Consider the following 20,246-nt stretch of genomic DNA (forward strand, 5'->3'; position numbering starts at 1 on the left):
GTTTAATTAGGTACCATTTGTTTATTTTTGCTTTTATTTCTGTTGCCTTAAGAGTCAGATCCAAAAAAGACATTGCTACAGTTTATGTCAAAGAGTGTTCTACCTATGTTCTCTTCTGGGAGTTTTACAGTTTTGTGTCTTCAGTGTAGGTCTTTAATCCATTTTGAGTTTATTTTTTTATATGGCATGAGGAAATGTTGTAATCTCATTTTTTTATGTGTAACTTTTACATGGAACTCATTCTTTTACCAGTGCTCGTTATTTAAGAGACTGTCTTTTCTCCATTGTAAATTCTGTCTCCTTTGTGTAGATTAATTGACCATAGGTGCATGGGTTTATTTCTGGGCTCTCATTTCTGTTCCATTGATCTATTTGTCTGTTCTTTTGCCAGTGCCATGGTGCTTTGATGTCTGAAGTCTGGGAGGTTGATACATCCAGCTTTATTCTTTTTTCTCAATTCAATTTTCTCAATATGCTTTGGCAATTTGGGGTCTCTTGTGGTGCCATATACATTTTAGGATTATTTGTTCTAGTTCTGTGAAAAATGTTATGGGTATTTTGATAGGGATTGCATTAAATCTAAAGATTGCTTTGGGTAGTATGACCATTTTAACAATAGTAATTCTTTCCAATACAAAAGCATGAGACATCTTTCTGTTTCTTTGTATCATCTTTAAATTCATTCATTAGTGTTTTATATTTTTCAGGGTATGGGTCTTTCACCTCATTGATTAGGTTTATTCTTAGATATTTTGTTGTTTTTGATATGATTTTAAATGGGATTTTTTTTTCACTTTTTCCTCTTGATACTTTATTATTAGTGTATAGAAAAGCAACAGATTTCTGTATGTTAATCTCGTATCTTGCAACTTTACTGAATTCATCTGTTCTAATAGTTATTTTGGTGGAGTCTTAAGGGTTTTCCATATATAGTGTCATGCCATCTGCAGATAGTAACAGCATTACTTCTTCCTTCCAAATTTGGAGGTCTTTTATTTACTTTTCTTACTTACTGGGGTTAGGACATCCAACATTAGGTTAATAGAAGTAGTAAGAGTGGGCATCCTTGTTTTATTCCTGAATTTAGAGGAAAGGCTTTCAACTTTTCACCATTAAGTATGATGTTAGATGTGAGTAATTTTTTTTTTAATTGAAGTATAGTCAGTTACAGTGTGTCAGTTTCTGGTGTACAGCACAATGTCCCAGTCATGCATGTACATACATAAATTCATTTTCATATTCTTTTTCATTAAAGGTTATTACAAGGTGTTGAATATAGTTCCCTGTGCTATACAGGAGAAATTCCCTTTATTTAATCTATTTTTATATATAGTGGCTAACATTTGCAAATCTCAAACTCCCAGATTTATCCCTTGCCACCCCTTCTCCCCGGTAACCGTAAGATTGCTTACTGTGTCTGCAAGTCTGTTTCTGTTGTGTAGATGAGTTCATTAGTGTCCTCTTTTTTTAGATTCCACATATTAGTGATATCATATGGTATTTTTCTTTCTCTTTCTGGTTTGCTTCACTTAGAATGACATTCTCCATGTCCACCCATGTTGATGCAAATGGCATATTTTATTCTGTTTTACGGCTGAATAGTATTCCATTGTATAAATATACGACAACTTCTTTATCCAGTCATCTGTTGATGGACATTTAGGTTGTCTTGACTATTGTATACAGTGCTGCTATGAACATTGGGTTGCATGTATCTTTTCAAATTAGAGTTCCTTCTGGACGTATGCCCAGGAGTGGGATTGCTGGATCATATGCTAAGTCTATTTTAGTTTTTTGAGGAATCTCTGTACTGTTTTCAATAATGGCTACAGCAAACTACATTCCCACCAACAGTGTAGGAGGATTTCCTTTTCTCTATGCCCTCTCCAGCATCTATCATTTGTGGACTTTTGAATGATGGCCATTCTGACTGGTATGAGGTGATAACCTCATTGTAGTTTTGATTTCCATTTTTCTGATAATTAGCAATATTGAACATTTGTATGTCTTCAGTGGAGAATTGTTTATTTAGGTCTTCTGCCCATTTTTGGATTTTGTTGTTGTTACCAAGTTTTATAAGCTGTTTATATGTTCTGGAAAATAAACCTTTGTCAGTCATATCATTTGAAATATTTTCTCCCATTCTGTAGGTTGTCTTTCTGTTTTGCTTACAGTTTCCTTTGCTGTGCAAAAGCTTATACACTTAACTAGGTCCCATTTGTTTATTTTTGCTTTTATTTCTATTGCTTGGGTAGACTGCCCTAGGAGAGCATTGATAAGATGTATATCAGAGAATGTTTTGCCTATGTTTTCTTCTAGGAGATTTATTGTGTCTTGTCTTGTAATAAGTCTTTAAGGCATTTTGAGTTTATTTTTGTGTATGGAGTGAGGGAATGTTCTAACTTTGTTTATTTACATGCTGCTGTCCAGTTTTCCCAGTACCTCTTGCTGAAGAGGTTGTCTTTTCTCCATTGTATATTTTTGCCTCCTTTTCAAAGATTAATTGACCAAAAGTCTGTGGGCTTATTTCTGGGCTCTGTTCTGTTCCATTGATCCATATATCCATTTTGTTCCAATACTATGCTGTTTTTATTATTGTAGCTCTATAATATTGTCTGAAGTCTGGGAGGGTTATTTCTCCAACTTCAGTCTTTTTCTTCAATATTGCTTTGGCAATTTCAGGTCTTTTGTGATTCCATATAAATTTTAGGATTATTTGTTCTAGTTCTGTGAAAAATGCCATGAGTAATTTGATAAGGATCACATTAAATCTGTAGATTGCCTTGGGCAGTATGGCCATTTTAACAATATTGATTCTTCCAATCCAAGAACATGGAATATCTTCCCATTTCTTTAAGTCATCTTTAATTCTATTAATCAGTGTTTTGTAGTTCACCATGTATAAATCTTTCACCTCCTTGGTCAGATTTATTCCTAAGTATTTTATTGTTTTGGATGTGATTTTAAAAGGGATTGTTTCTTTACTCTCTTTTTCTGATATTTCATTGTTAATGTAAAGAAATGCAACTGATTTCTGTATGTTAGTCGTGTATCCTGCTACCTTGCTGAATTCTTTTATCAGCTCTTACAGTTTTTGTGTGGAGCTTTTAGGGTTTTCTTTATATAGTATTATGTCATCCACATATAGTAACAATTTTAACTCTTTTCTTCCAAGTTGGATCCCTTTTCTTTCTTTTTCTTGCCTGGTTTCTGTCACTAGGACTTCTAAGACTATGTTGAATAGAAGTGGTGAGAGTGGGAATCCTTGTCTTGTTCTAGATTTTACAGGGAAGGCTTTGAGTTTTTCATCATTGACTATTATGCTGGCTGTAGGTTTGTCATAAATAGCTTTTATTATGTTGAGATATGTTCCCTCTATACCCACTTTGGTAAGAGTTTTTGTCATAAATGGGTGTTGAATTCTATCAAATGCATTTTATTTATCTATTGAGATGATCATACGATATTTGTCCTTTAGTTTGTGGATGAGGTACATCACATTGATTGATTTGCGTATGTTGAACCATCCTTTGTGTCTCTGGGATGAATCCAACTTGATTATGGTGTATGATCATTTTTACATACTTTTGGATTCTGTTTGCTGATAGTTTGTTGAAGATTTTTGCATCTAAGTACATCAGTGACATTGGCCTGTAGTTTTCTCTTTTGGTAGTGTCTTTGTCTGGTTTTGGTATTAGGATTCATAGAATGAGTTTGGGGGTATTGTCTCCTATTGAATCTTTCGGAAGTTTGAGAAGGATCGATATGAATTCTTCTTTATATGTTTGGTAGAATTCCCAAGTGAAGCCTTCTGGTCCTGGACTTTTGTTTGTAGGGAGGTTTTTATTACTGATTCTATTTCATTCCTAGTGATTGGACTGCTTAAGTGGTCTGTTTCTTCTTGATTTAGTCTTGGTGGACTGTATGTTTCCAGAATCTTGTCCATTTCTTCTAGGTTGTCCAGTTTGTTTCCATATAGTTGTTCATCATTTTGTAGCTTTAATATATATAAATCAAAACCAAACTATCATTATTATAAATATACATTAAATATACCTATTCATATTTTTATTGTATAATCCGTCAGCAAGTTTTGGTGTCGTTTTTAAATAATGCCAAAGGAAATCTCCAATATGCACTAATTAAAGTTAAATAAAATTTTTATCTTTGTTGCCAAGTTAGAGTAAATATTTACATTAAAGATAAAAGTTTCTTTCTTAGTTTTAGTGGAATTGCATCAAGTAGTTTACATAATACTTGCTCTTTAGTTCTTAGCTTACTAACAAATTTTCTATGGTTTTCTCTTTAGTAGTCTTTTTAATGTAGAACAGGTATTAAGAATATGCTTTCATTTATGAAAATTATATCATGGGTGCACTTTTAGTCAAAACTGATAGTGAATTTATGTTCACTGATGATGAGTAAGTGTTTATGGTGATCCACTAACAGTATCTTGTGAATACAATTTTTAAAAGACTAAGTTAAAGGCATGCTTAGTAAGATTGCAGTACAAGAAGCAAATTGGTGTATTCCAGGATCTAAACTACAATTGTCACCCTTTCACAGCTTTTTCTAACCTACTAGTAAGACTCTTTGTCTGAATATCTATTTAAAGGAAGCTTACTTAAGAGGCAAATAGAAAAACCTCTGTCTATAAGCCTTGCTAATATTGTATATTAATGTGGGAACTACTGAAGCAGTGTGCTGATAAATGGCTTTGTGATTATCAGATACACAATAGATAAATTCTAAGTGTAAGAGAGTAATTAAAATGATACTTTAGAAAATTGCTGACTTAAATATGTATGACTTTTATTTTAAAAATATATAGGCACAATCTTGAATGATCATCAGTGACTCCATTGTTGTGAATTACTGTTGCTATGACTGAGTATACACTCTTTAGGAGTTTCTCCATCCTCTGTCCATAAATCATGCCATAAAACAGCCCTTTGAGGGAGTCATCTGAGTATCCTCAGTTTTTCATTTCTCTATCATACTCAGCTTTTTCTAGCCTTAGGTTGTTTCCTTGTGAATAAATTCAGGATGGTTTTTTATTAGTCTGTTCTGGTGCATACAAGTGTTATTTTATCTTTTATGCTCTGTATATTTCCTTTAGGATGTATGATGCAGTTTGGTAGAGGAAACACTGGAAAATAACTTAATTTATTTTTAAACTACTTTTGAAGGGTGAAGGAAATAAATATGATTCTTCTTTTTTTCTTCTACAGCATTTTTATACCCTCTAGACTTTAGGAAATATAGTAGAATATTTTTACAGCTCTAGTCATGGCAACACAGTTGTATTTAGAGAGAATGTTTGTATGTTTGAGAGCATGACCTTGTCTGCAAATCTCAGAATTAAGCCTTGAGCAGCAGCCTGAACCCCTTGTTTTAACTCCTAGCTATGGACATGAAGCTACTCCAGAATACATAGGGATGCCCACAGATAGCCTGATATGTTCCCAAATTGTCCAACTCTTATTTTCACTGCTTTCCAAACAGCTCATGACTCTGAGTGTGTCATTTTGGGTCTTGCTAATTAATTCTTATCATTCATAGAGAAAAGACATTCTTGATTGCTACTCTCACTAACTCAACAAAAGTCCCTTATTTGTAAGATGTCCCTAACATGAATTCAAGTATATATGTTTATAAGTTTCTCAGAATAAATTTAAATATGTATTATACTGGAGGGCTGATAAATCCTTCAATCATATATTATTATGTAGGCTACAGATGAGCATTATTACCTTAACACACACACACACACACTCTTAAATATACTCATGTTTGCTATTTTTATTGAATTCTAAGGGTAGTCAGTTTATATAACATTTTCTGATAGTTAATTCCTTAATCCAAGAAGTCTCAGAAATAGCCAGAACATAGTATAAGAAGCTTATATTGAGATTACATTGAGATTAAGTCTATATTAAGTTATAATGAGAAATTTAATGATATAGTTATGAAGGATAGATAAAATTTTCCATGACAATCTCAAGCCCCACAGCCTAATGCTTATTCACTTCACGCATCTAAAAGTCATTGCGATGTGAGATATGCTGGTTCTGTAGTTCAGTCATCAGAGCTCTCACCTATCCCACAACTTGTCTCAATGCTTGGTTTTTAACCCTCTCTATACTCAAACTGGAGACATTTCCGAATAGACTGAGTCCTCACTTCTTCTCCTCACATATTACTCACTGCTTTTTGGAGGAGTTAGAAAAGACATTTAATTCTCAAACTCTTCTCTGCCATTAATATCAGAGTCTCCCTGGGCATGTGCATAACCTGCTGACATTGCTTCTTCCAGAGACTGTGGACCATGTAGGCATTGTATCCAGCTCTCACTGCATGGCTCAAGAAATGCCAAAACAATACAGAGTTTGGAATTGTTCTCTTTCTTTGTTTAACTCCAAAAGTTTAAAAAAAAATCAAATATGTTCCCCTTTGGAATCTTGTATCTGATAATTCTCAAAGTCTGCTACTATTTACTTAGTCTTCCAGTTTTACAAGCCTCTTGTTTGACTTGACATTCTTTCTTTCCCATAAATAAGAATTTTTATTTTAGGGCTTATGAGCATTTAGAGGTTACCCAATCCATATTTGGAATTTTAGTCTCACAGATATCAATGTGACTTCATGGAAACAATGCATATCTTCAAGGACAGAATTAGAACTAAAATTTATACCTTCTGACTCCCAGCCCAGTGTTTCTTCTCATATATTTCTCAGATTATCTTGTAGCAAGTGAACTCAATAATCCATTAGCTGATTCAAAAGGTATTATTAATGTAATAACATGACAAGGACTTAATAACATGTAGTGGCAGGTAGAATCCTGGAACCCCTCCAGTGATGCCCATGTTATAATCCTTACAATCTGTGACTATATTAGGGGAAATTAAGGTTGCAGGTGGAATTAGTGTTGTGAGTTAGCTGACTTTAAGATAAAAAAAGATTATCCTGGATTATATAGGTAAACCTAATATATATCATTACAAGGGTCTTTTAAATGTGAAAGGGAAGGGCAGGAGGTTAGAGCCAGAGAGAGATTAGGGATGCTGTGTTGCTGGCTTTGAAGGTGGAGGAAGGGACCACAAGCCAAGAAAAGTGGGAGGCCTCTGGATGCTGGAAAAGACAAGGAAACAGATTATCCCCTAGAGCCTACAGAAAAGAGCACAACCCTGCTGATACTTTGATTTTAGCCATTTTAAATTTCTGACCTCTACAACTGTAGAATAGTGAATCTATGTTGTTTTAAGCTACAAAGTGCGTGGTACATTATAACAGCAATAGGAAATTAATACACTTACTTAGTGGGAGAGAGGGTAAATAGTTCATTTGCAGACCCTTCAAGCTTACATACATCAGTTGCTCTGAAGAAAGGTAGCTGTGTTATCCTTTTGTAGGTATACCAATCACAACTGTAGAGTCCATAAGGCAAAACACACCACCCAGATATTATCTCACTCAGCTGGGTCAGAATGGAGTCAAGGGCTTGACAAAGACAAAAGTCCTTATCCAGTTAACTGTACTTCTGCTACATGGGAAGAAGTGAAGATGAGTGTTTGTAGTTATGATACACACACACACACATTTTGCTGTATTTTTTTCCTAATAATATGTATACTTTCAAAATATATTTCCAATATGGAGGAAGATAAAGTATTTCTGTAATCAAGCTCAGTCCAATAAGTATCACAAAGGATTTGTCTTTCTATCTACTGCTTTTTTCTGCAAAGCTGATTTATTGTTTTCCTACCAGTCATGTGATCTGATAAACTTATTCATTTATTTTTCTGTATTTTTGGTTTTTCAGAATCATAGATATATGTATTTTCAAAGACTTAAGAACTATTCTTTTAATACTAAGATTATAGCTTTAACACTAAGAACACCAAGGGATCATTCGTCATACCAATTTACCCTACAAATTCCAAGAATGGAGAAAAGGAACATATTTCTATTCCCAAGATGAATAAAAATAACTTATGTTCATAACGTAACTTACAGGATTTTCCATATGAACCCTAATATGATGCTTACTTGGAGAACTAGTGCTTACTTGGAGAACTAGACTCTGAACTTCTAGTAAGCCATTAGATTAACTCTCTGACATGAATTAGATTCAAGGAAAGCCTATAATTAAAAAGAAAAAAAAAAGATGAAAAGGCCAAACATTATTAAAATAGAAAATAAAGTGTGATTATGTCTGTTTTACAGCAGAATTCTCTTGGAAATGACCATATAATTTCCCTTGTACTTGAAAGTAAAATTTTAGATGAGTAATATAATACACATATAAAATTAAGTTCTACAAGTCATGCAAATTAAGTATTTTCTGTGGCAGGTTAAATCCTATAGGACAGAATCTTAAAAATGAATGTTGTATTCTCATGATGACTTTCCTGTATGTATTCATTATATATTACATATTGAATTGTTTTTTATTAGCTCATGAATGGACTTAAAGAGCAAAACATGTAAATTTGCTTTTATTTTATGTGATAATATTTTCCTCAGGGAAGGCTAATAAATTCCCATTTTGCATAATTTGCTTCAAAGCTAATATTTTACAGACATTTCTATAGCCATATAAGTTAGAATACATATTCTTTAAATTATAACAAACAGACAAAACAATGAGAATATTAAATTAAGAATACTGAAAAAGTTAATTAAGTGAAAATACCTCAGTATAAATTTATGGCTAATTTTCTTCTACCCTGGGGAAAATAATCCTCAATTACCACAAATTATTATAGGCGTATCTATGATATTCTGAATAATGAATCCATTGGTAATTAAGTACTTTTATCATAAATACATCTTTATTAACAAATTTATTAATATCTCTAAAATAATATTCCAAAAATCTATTAATTTGAATGAGTTAAAAATGAACCAGTTTTCTGTTTTTACCCTGCTACTTTTAGTTGAGGAACTTAAACTAACTGGAAGTCAGGGTTTATAATATTGTCTTCTAGTTTTCTTATCCAGTGTAATAGATGTTTCCTTAGCCAAATTTTTATATCTTAAGAAACCATATTATTTTTCAGAAGACTTTTCTCTCACTGTAAAATACCTTTTCACAGTAGATTGAAAATTACATATATTTTGAAATAACATGTTATATTAGAAATATAGTCAGTAATCCTAGACTGAAATGACTTTCAAAATTTACTTAATCATGTATATGAGGAAATAAACTCATAAAAACTGAGTGGCTTGCTTGATAGCACCAGAGTTAGTAACAGGAGTCACCCAACTATTCTTACTGTGTTATTCCCACAAAATGTTAACAGCCATTGAAAGAATGAGAATTTGAAATGTAGTTCTGGCACAAAATACAACTATGTAGATTCCCAGCAAGTCACTAAAGTTATCTGAACTCAGTTGTATACCCTGATAAAATGCTGGTAACAGACTCATAAGGATATCTTTTGCGACTAATAGTTACTGTGAAAATATTCTGAATGGTAGAACAAAGAAATGTGTATAACAAGACATAATCAAGAGTACCTGCAGTAGAATAGACAGTTAATTTATAGGAACGTTTAAAAATATTTAAGAATTTATCTAAAAAAAAGATTACCAGGTCTAGAGTCTTTGACTTCTGAGAGCTACGAAATTACCGAAAGTAAACAACATCTATATTTTATAAGCTGTCTAGAACATTGAAAATGATGGATCATTTCCTAAATCATTTATGAGGTTAGGATAACTCATACTAAAGCCAAACAATGATAAAATTTAAAATGTAAAATATAGACAAATTTTACTTACAGATATGTGCGAATTTGCAGTTCTTAAATATAAATATTAAATATGTTTAAAGAGTAACTCATTACCAATCTCAGATTGTACCAGAAATACAAGGATTATTCAACATTAGAAAAATGTTATTTCAATCTAGCATGTTACATGAAGAAGTTGAATAGAAATAGTAATCTTGCTTTAAAAAAGCATTAGATAAAATTTAATTCTTCAAATTAATAAAAGCTCCTAGCAAAAGTGAAACAGAAGAAATTTCATTTATTAGTAAAACATATTTCCTGGGAAACATGAAATACCAATAATCATTATTAGTGAAAATTCTAGAAACAGTACTATTTAAGGAAACTGAAATAATTTCCTTCAGTCAGTGTAGTATTGGCAGTTCTATCCAAGGCAATAAGTAGGGGGTGGAGGGGAAGAGCTATAAATGTCAGTAAAGAAGGAAACAGAACTTACATCCAGAGAATATCCGTATTGTTAGGAAAGTCAGGAAAATAAATTTCTTTTTAAAAAATATTTTTATTGATGTACAGTCGATTTACAGTGTTGTGTCAATTTCTGGAGTATAGAATATTATTTCAATCATACAGGAAATACATATATTTGTTTTCATAATCTTTTTAACCATAAGCTACTATAAGATATTGAATATAGTTCCCTGTTTTCTATATTATATATAGTAGTTAGTATCTGCAAATCTCCAACTCCCTATTTATCCCTTCCCTGCCGGTAACTATAAGCTTGTTTTCTATGTCTGTGAGTCTGTTTGTGTTTTGTAAATAAGTTCGTTTGTCTCTCTCTCTTTTTTCAGATTCCACATAAAAATGATATCATGTGGTATTTTTCTTTCTCTTTCTGGCTTACTTCACTTAGAATGACATTCTTCAGGTCCATCCATCTTGCTGCAAGTGGCATTATTTTATTCATTTTTATGACTGAGTAGCTTTCATTGTATAAATATTCCAAAACTCCTTGTCTAGTCATCTGTCGATGGACGTTTAAGTTGTTTCCATGTCTTGGCTGCTATGAACATTGTGGTACATGTATCTTTTTAAGTTAATTTCAAAACTGTTAGAAGCAAATGGTTTAGAAAGGTGACCATATTAGCCTTAAAAATTCAACAGTTTTCTTGGTAATCTTTAATAAGCAAAATGGTAACATCATTCACTAAAACAACTGCAATATAAATTATCTGGGAAGATAGGGTGAGTAAGAGTGAAGAGAGAAATGCATAAAGAAAACCATAAAACTGTGAAAACTTTTCAAATGTACTTCTTTTCAATTTATACTCTTAATTGAAGCCAAATTAAACCCTAATTTTTTTGAGAAATTTAATGTTTAAAGATAAACTATTTAATGATACAAAATTTTGCAAAAATGTACTGTCAAACTGTGTATATTAAATCATCCTTATGATTAGCAGAATACAGCATTCCAAAAGGCAAGACAGATGGCAGCCAGATTTCTTCAATCTATGAATTTCAAAAGTCATTGAAGAGACTGAGGGCAACTTCCCCCACAAAAAGTCACAATCTCTGGCCTATGAATCTCAATGTGTCTTCAGACATACATCCCAATGGCTGAAGGGTGAGGCTATTTCAAATTTTTCGAAAGTTTAAATCTAACTGGGATAGTAGTCCCACAGTTGGAGGGGCTGGACAAGTATTGATAAGAAATGATTCTGCCACCAGTTCTTTGGCCAGGAAAAATGAGTTATATGGCATGGATCAGGCTACCTGATTCTAAATAGCTTGATTTATTGTATGTACAAGTTAAACATATTATCATATTTCTGACACCAATGTGTTGATAATTTCAACCATATTAATTATAGTTACATTAAAAATCACTTTTAGAGAAATATTTATGCACTTTAGGTGACACTAATAATGTGATATTGAATGCAGTAATAAGTTATCTATCTCTTACATTTGAAATTTTATGATTATGGTTTATTTGATAGTATTAGTGAATAAATATTAATTACTTAAAAATCATCCCAAACCAACCTCCTAATGTGGCAGTTTATTACATAATTTTTCTGTTGACTGTTAAAATAGACTAAAATGTCACTGTCATTACTATTTCTTCTGTCTGATTTAAGTGATATTTGACAAGTCTCAGATTTTCAAGTTATTTACAGGTGGATGGTTTCACTGATTAAAACTTTGTCCATACTAGCCAAAAAGTCTACGGTAGTATAACTGTAATGTGGATATTATTTCATTCTGTTATTTGTATTATTAAACATTATTTACAGCTTCACAATAATAATTTGAATCATTTTTATCTTCCAGAAAAAAAATCATACTGTTTACTTCTTAGAAACTCTATTTGCTACTTTACTGTTTTCAAAAATAAATGCCATAATAAAATTAGAATGATTTGATTGGTAAATGAATGTAGTTTCTATTTAGGTCGTCATAGGCAATATATTTTCAAGGTATTATTTAAAATTTTTACTTCACAGTACTAGGGATTGATTAATGTAAAATAGACATGATTTAATTAAAATTCTTCAAAAATGACAAAATAATGTAGTGAATATTTAAAAATTACTACATAACTTAAATAAAGGAATATCAGATAACCATTACTCAATGGTTTAATGTAATAGTGGATCCATGTAAGTTGCCACAAGAAGTTTTCTTATTGGAATTAAAATAGAATAAAGGTGTGGGTGCCAGAAAATATGTTTTTCCCAGAATGGAATTGATTTGTCTATAGTCTCTGCTTTATTAAGCATGTAGGTACATTTAATTCTTAAGAAAATCTTTTATCAAACATGGCCAAATATATATTTTGTTTTATTCTTTATTAATTTTATTTATTCATATTCATATTTATTCTTTATTCATATTTTATTTATATATATTCTACTTTATCAGAAATTTTTTTATAAAATAACAAATTCAAAAAGACTTATGCAGCAATGCTCAACAAACAATAACTTTATGTAAAATAATTAATATTTGCAATGCCCAAGAGCAATTGCATTTTAGAAAGTTTGACACAAATAACTGTTAATTTCCCCATCTAATTTTCAAAAGATGCAACCAGCCATTAGAAGGCAGTACAAGTGTAAGAAAAACAATATAGTCTAAGGCATCAACATGTTAATGTCCTTCTGCACTTCACAATGATCTAAACATTTGCAATAAACAAATGCCTAAATAAATAATTGCAAAGGTATATTGGAATATTCAAAAATACTATTCTTGACAGTTAAATTTAAATATGGGAACTACAGTTGATCTACATTTGGAAGGATGTAGATAATGCCATCTAATCACAATCAGTTTATGTCTAAATGAGGAATCAGATTTCTTTTGTAAGTAAGGGCAAGAAGGAAAGTTTAAGGAAAAGATTGACCTTGGAATTAGTTATAGTTGAATTTGAATCCAAGCTAAGATGTGTGTCATTGAATAAAGAAGCAGCTTTTTTGGAATCTCCTTTTCTTCTTCTGTAAAATAAGAGTATGTAAGAGTATTGCTTTGAAGATTGAGCTTTGTAAGAATATTAGACTTATAAGTGCTTTGTTCCTGGAAAACAGTAGTGAGTTAAGATTGTCTGCACTTGTTTATGCTCCTTCTCTTCTCATTATAGAATAAAATCTTCCCTATCACTCTCTTGAAAGTGCTCTTATCAAGAAAGTAATGACATCCTTCTTACTAACTTTAATGGATTCTTTCCACTCATTATCCTATTTGATCTCTCAGCATCATTTAACTATGTTAACATTTTTAAACATTACTGAAATCCTTTACCTGTTCTACCAGTTTTCACTCTGCCTTTATTTAGTATTTTAAGGAAATTTCATTTTTTCTCTATTAAATATAAATAATTCCTAATTTTTTTCCCTTTTCCATTTACTTTTATTTTCTCTGGATCTGATGAGTTATCAAGTAAGTTTTAAGGGGAAAATTTTAGTGTGCCAAAAGGGTCAGACCTACTTAAGGGAAAAATAACCAAAAGACATTCTAAAAGCACAAAGACAAAAAGGTGAAAAAATATATTACTTATGTACACACTCCTTAAAAATGGAAGTGTCTGATGTACTTTAGCAAAGACAAAAAAAAAGAGGAAGTTCTGGCAGAAGAGTTTTATGCTAGACAGTTGTGGTTGGTTGTATTTACTCATGATTATTGTTCTCTCTCTGCCCATGCCATGCTTTCCTGTAACGGGAGTATACTCACCATTGGCCTTGGTTTGGTCGTGTGACTTCCTTTAGCCAGTAAAAAATGACCTGATGCATGCGTCATCCAAGCGGAAGTTTTACATGTACTTGCCTAGTTTGTCTTTTTTATTATTCTTCTTCACCATGTGAAAAGCATGATGGTGCCTACTCCTTTAGCCTGGGTCCCAGATTGAGAAGACATATGGAAATGAGCCTTGATAAGTACAGTTGAGCTATAACAACTCAGCACAGCCACAGCCAAACAATAGCTCTTACATAACATGAACAAGAAAAAAAGTTCACTGTTGTAAGAAAACTAAGTGTCTTAGTTAAGGCTGCTAAAACAACTTACCACAGATTGTTAGAAACTTACTTCTCACAGTTCTGGAAGCTGGTAAGTCCAAGATCAGGAAGTCAGCAGATACGGTGTCTGGAAAGAGCTCTTTCCGGTTTGTAGATGGCTGTCTTCTCACTGTATCCTCCCATGGTTGGAGGAGAAGAGAGAAATAGAGAGCAAGAGTGAGAGAATGTACATGTGTACATACCTACATGTATATATGTGTGTGTGTAACTGAATCACTTTGCTGTAAACTGAAACTAACACAGCTTTGTAAATCAATTGTACTTCAATAAAAAATTTTCTTAAGGGGGGAAGGGTAAATCTCAAGTGGTAGAATGCATGCTTAGCATGCTTGAAGTCCTGGGTTCAATCCCCAGTACATCCTCTAAAAATAAAATAAAACCTAATCCCCCCCCCACCAATTAAAAAAATGATACAATAATTCACATATATATGTGAAACCGGTCCAGTTCTTTTGTCCACTGTAAGGATTGTCTCACTTGGATTCAGTGGTTACTCCTTGGAGAATTAACTATGGATAGCGGGGGAATATGGTTACTTAGATGGCAGGCCGACTTCCCTTTGATGATAGATAGGCAAACACTATAACAAATATCTATTTCTAAATCCTGTATACTAAAAATTGGCTATACCTCTAAAATATCTGTAAGTTAAAATCCTACCATAGGTATGTGCCATTAAGTTAATAAAAACAAAATTATTGATGTAAGCATTCAATTTATACAGTTGGAAAAAGAAAACAAAGCTAACATAAGGAAAAGATAAAGGCAAAGATCAGTGAACAAAAACCAAGAAAGCTCAGAACTGATGAAAAGTTTAAAGATAGTTCTTTGAGACAAATAATAAGTAAATATCATTAGTCCTGGAAGTTTTAATTAAAAAAAGAACTAGAAACAGGAAATGAACATAATTGGATTTTTAAGTGCTAAGTAGGTTAAGAAATAAGGAATAAAGCTATAATTGCACAACAAATCTGATTACCATTTGAAGTAGATTATATAAAATATATGAATGAACACAATTTAGTTATTACATATTAAAATCCTGACTAGACCAACAACCTTGGTGAATATTTTTCATTTAGCAAGGAAATATATCCACAAAGTTTCTGGAACCAAATATCATGGAAGAGTTATTTGGAGCTTTTATTAAATAGCTAACTCTCATTTCATATAAGCTATTCTGAAGCATAGAAGATATAATCAACTCAGGTTTTGAAGGTAGCATAGCCTTTACACTTAAATATTAGAACACAAAAGCAAAATCGTTAAAAGACAAACCACAGTTAAGAACATAAATGAAAAACATAAATTAATAATAACTTTCAAACTAGACCGTTTAATAATGAATTGCAGTAACCTATGTTTTAGCTTTGCAATGTAGGATAATTAATTGAATCTAGTAAGTTTGATACTCATTAGACCCCAATTAAAAAGGATATATTTTATAATGCTCTAAAAATGATAAATAGAACTGAAGAAACATTGCTATTAAGAATTCTTAGAAAAAGTAACTCAAAAAATATTTTAAAATATATTTTGAAAGGCACTTACCAAAATAGAATCCATATTCTTTCAGTGTACATGGAACACTAATATAGATGGTATTCTAAAAAATGTGTCATTTAGGAAGTTTACTCAGGATGAAAATAAGCCTACAAAATCTTAATTTCTATCAGTAAAAGTCAGTTGTACGTGAAACAGTATTGGTCGTGTGAAATACTTCCAATCAGAAATAAGTGGTTTTAGTTGGCCTGGTGGAAAGCAGGGTGACTGTCAGACCTAAGAGAATTCAGCTGTTGGATCAGTGGAAATTCTTCAGTTTTCAGGGGCATTTTTTCCCCCAGAACCTAACATTTTTGAGATGCAGACTCAAAATAGGCAAAGAAAAAAAAATACCCAGCTGAGCCAATACTTGGTACATAATAGGCATGTGTTTTTAGGGCTAAATATATATTTTTGCCAAACATTTCTAAGAATAAAGAATATCCTAAGTAATATTTTGAGTATTTCTTGGTGATAATGTGGGAAGAAGCACCAAAAGGAAGGAGAAAGAGTCAAGGAGAGATCACTGATTCAACTCGCTTATGGAAATACTGATGCAAAAAGATAGGAAGTTATGCTTTAGCTGATAATTCATATGAATACTATCTCCGTCTGAAATGAATAGATAAATAGCCCCTTTACTCTTTAACAGGTTCTTCTTTCCATTTTCTCTTTTCTTGATGCTTTTCTGCCTTTGACATTTTGGAAATCATTAATAACAGATGGATAAAAATATGGCAGTCATCCAAAGGAAAGGAAACTAACATTGTTTGTAATCAAGGGCAGCATATATAATAACAATAATATTACCTTTTGAGTTCTTAAAACATGCCAAGCACTAAATGGTTATGTGACATCTATTTTACCATATTCAGTCTTCAATTCTTTGAACTAGTATTAGCATTCACATTTTATCAGGGAAGTTATTTTCAGAGGCTCAAATGTAGCAGTTGGAGGGGTCAGAATCCTACCACAGTACTCATTCCATTTCATTCTGCCTAATATCATTGTTTCCCGACTTTCAGGTTTTGCTTTGGCTGTCTGGGAGAGGTGACTAAAAACTTGCATGTAATGATCATTATTTCTTGACCTGGGTTTTAAGAAATTTGGAGTGACAGTTTATAGGGTAGATTGTCCAGGAAAGGAGGTAGAAGAAGTCCCTGTGTCAAGGTGATGGATATCAAATTTTTTTTTCCAGTCTGTGGTTTAGGCTTTTGGAAATAGTTAGGCTAAGTAACTCCCTAAGCACTTCACACCACTTTGTTTGCCCTGTGAACCCAAGACTGCACTGGGAAAGATGGAAGCGAACAAGCATCTTTGACTGGCTCTGACCCAGACATTTTGTTCAGCCTTTTTAATACTTCACCTCATATATTTCACTATACAGACAGCATCTGAATCTGCAAATAATGAACTTCTGGGTTTATTTATAAACTTTTGGTTTACTCCCATTGTCATATTTTAAGGCATAGTACACAGATAATAGATCATATAAACATCGGTGATGTAGAATTTGTCTTCTAGTAGGACTGTATCTCCTACACCAGGGATGTGTATTTAACATATTTAACAGATGTATGGAGAAAACACCAACCAATCAGACCAGATACCAGGGCAGGGTCCTGGATACCTTGAGGTGTGCCCTGAAATTCCCCTGGATTAGATGAGGTCCTCAGAATCTCTAGAAAGAAGTCACAGTGAGCATATAGCGCAAGTGACTCTTAGGGACTGGAGGCAAGAGCTTTTCATCACCTAATAGGAAACCATTCCAGTAGTTGATAGCTGACATAGGAAGAGATCAGCCCTGCCTTAGAACTACAAATTCCCTGTGCCTTTATGTGACTTATTTCCTCTAAAAATCTTATGTAAAGATTAATTTTGTAACCTTAAAGATAGAAGAAGACACAGAAAGCTTTTTAGAATAGAGTTGGTAGTTTTAACAGCATGGTACCAATCAATCTCTTTTGGAAGCTGCATATTGAAAATGTGTTTTCTCTGCTTCCTTAAGTCAGCATGCTAGCAAATACAGATGTATAAAAAAAATGGTGGACTTAAAATTAAGAGAAATACACATGACTAGGATTTTAGGAGGGGGCTGCATACTTTGTATTACAGTGAAAGACTCTGATTGGTATTACTCTGAGGATATTGGCAGTAATTGCTCAAGTTTAGAAACTTTAGCTGACATTCACCTCACCTCATAGTCATGTCAAGGTAAATTCTATTTGTGTGTGTGTTTTATCTACTTTACTGAAATTACTCAGATTTTTCAGTATATATTCTGTAAAGCACTAAAATACGTTTTATTGTTACATACGAGTCACAACATGATTCTGCTTTGGATAACTAAATTGCCTGTAATTAAATTTAAATATATGATATACGAAAGATTTAAGATAATTTTGATTATTCTGTTCACCTTACACAGCCTCATTCTCTATATTGTGAATTAAACAGCTGTACATTATTCTCTTAAGGAGAATTAGATATAATAGTCCTGTGGCTCTCATGAAATGTAAAACATGGACAATAACGTTTCAAAAGAGAACAAAAGAATATATAAAAAGTAAAAGAAACCAAAATCTGACTTAGTTACTCAAAGAAAAGCAAATATATCAGGTGTCTAGGGAAGGTATAAAACTGTAGATATTCTTTAATTAAGCCTCAATAGTGATATGTCCAGAAAAGCTCCAGTTCCACTCTGAAATAGCAAAAGATGAATGTCAGTAGGCATAAAGTTGCCATTTAAAGCAAAATTTAAAATTAACTTGCATTTCTGAAAGTGTTCAAATTAGTATGATTGTATTGCTTCGGTGAAACAGTTATGATACTGCCTCTACAAGTTCTCCAATAATTTACTGCATCTTAAAAATGCTGAAAAGCTATTTCCTATAATCATCTTTTTAATTTATACCCTTGGAAACCATGAAATTATTTATGGGATGGCTGCAATAGAATAAAATTACTTAATTAAGCCATTTTTAACTGCCTGGAGTTGAACCTTTAGTTAAAAAGTGGTAGGATTTAATTCATAATTAAATCAACTATTTGTTGTTGTTGTTTGTGGATCCCCAAAGCATGAGCACTTGTGAAGGTATAAGGTAGTTAAAACTTTACACATCAACCTTTTCTGGTGAAAAGCAAGAAAATATACATCAAGCATTTGAGGGATTTCATTTAGTTGATGGTTTTCAGATTCCTGCTGTATGTATTCCAAGTTGGTTTTGTATCAGTAAGCAGGACTGATCTTATCAATGGTACCAGGTTATCCTCGACATGATTAAATATTGATGTATTAATAAGTGTAGGACAGCAAATTTTAAATGAAACTTCTATTGAAAAAATGCAAAGAATAATGTATTCTATGATGTGTTTTATGAATTACTAGTTAAGAAAATTTTTCAGAAAGATATTTTTAATAACTATATGATTAAAATTTCCTCAGTAATTAAAATGCTTATTCAACATTGATGATGGAAAGGTCTTAGTAACTATTTTAAAACATTTTCTTTATCATCTAAATAGAAACTAATTAATATTTCTCATTTTAATTATATTTGGTTTTCTAAAAAAGTATCATTTAAGAAGTTTTCTAAGAATGTAAATAAGCATACAAAATACTGATTTTTATAAACAAAATCCAACCGTACATAAAAATTTTATTCATTCTATGAGATCTCTAGGTTGTATAACTTTCTCACCACCATACACCCAGGACTTAAAACACTTCCTCATACATGTGGGTGACCCCAATATACTTCTTCAATAAATTAATAGATAAAAAGATAATAAAATACTACTAATTTTCATCATCTATGTACATATACCCTAAATTTGTAAGCATCTTAAAAAATAATGTGACTTAGAAAATATTTGCATTTACCCTTCTATTGTACATTGCATCTTATCAATCCTCATAAATCAAAAATTACCTTGCAAATTGTGTAAACTATAAAGGAAAGTAAATATATCATAAATATCCAGATGGAGATGCACAATTTATTAGTACTTTGATTTGAGATATCCAAACGCTGTTTCTATTGCAGTGTCTCCAACATTTTTCTTCTTATATGCAAAATAAATATTAAGTGCTATGTTAAAAATTAGCTTTACCTGTCTAAATAGGAAATGAAATGGAACAGACATCAATGCTCATTTCTAATATTATTATAAAATAGATGTCCTACGAACTAATTCAAACCAGAAAATTTTTCTAAATAATAAACATACATTTTTCTAAAAGGCCTAGGATCAAAAGATGATAAAGAAAATTTACTGGGACCTGGGGAGAAAAATTAAAACATCTTCTTTGACAATCTGTAACCAAATACTGGCGCATTGTGAATATAGGCTTGAACTCAGATTACCTGCAGGTCCCAGG

At 32.0% G+C, this 20,246-nt stretch overlaps 1 long non-coding RNA gene across 5 annotated transcripts in view; it reads left to right on the forward strand.

Annotated features, from left to right (window-relative positions):
- LOC140696911 (uncharacterized) overlaps nucleotides 1–20,246 on the forward strand; it is a 284,041-nt gene that overhangs the window by 60,662 nt on the left and 203,133 nt on the right. Inside the window, exon 1 of one of the 5 annotated variants that reach the window (XR_012073578.1) lies at nucleotides 11,211–11,370. The exons of the other annotated variants lie outside the window; for them this stretch is intronic. This is a non-coding gene — a long non-coding RNA (uncharacterized lncRNA). Of the gene's footprint in view, nucleotides 1–11,210; nucleotides 11,371–20,246 lie in introns of those variants that run through there. 5 annotated transcript variants of the gene reach the window in all.

The sequence above is a fragment of the Vicugna pacos genome, chromosome 6 (assembly GCF_048564905.1).
Source record: "Vicugna pacos chromosome 6, VicPac4, whole genome shotgun sequence".
In the NCBI taxonomy this organism is placed as follows: domain Eukaryota; kingdom Metazoa; phylum Chordata; class Mammalia; order Artiodactyla; family Camelidae; genus Vicugna; species Vicugna pacos.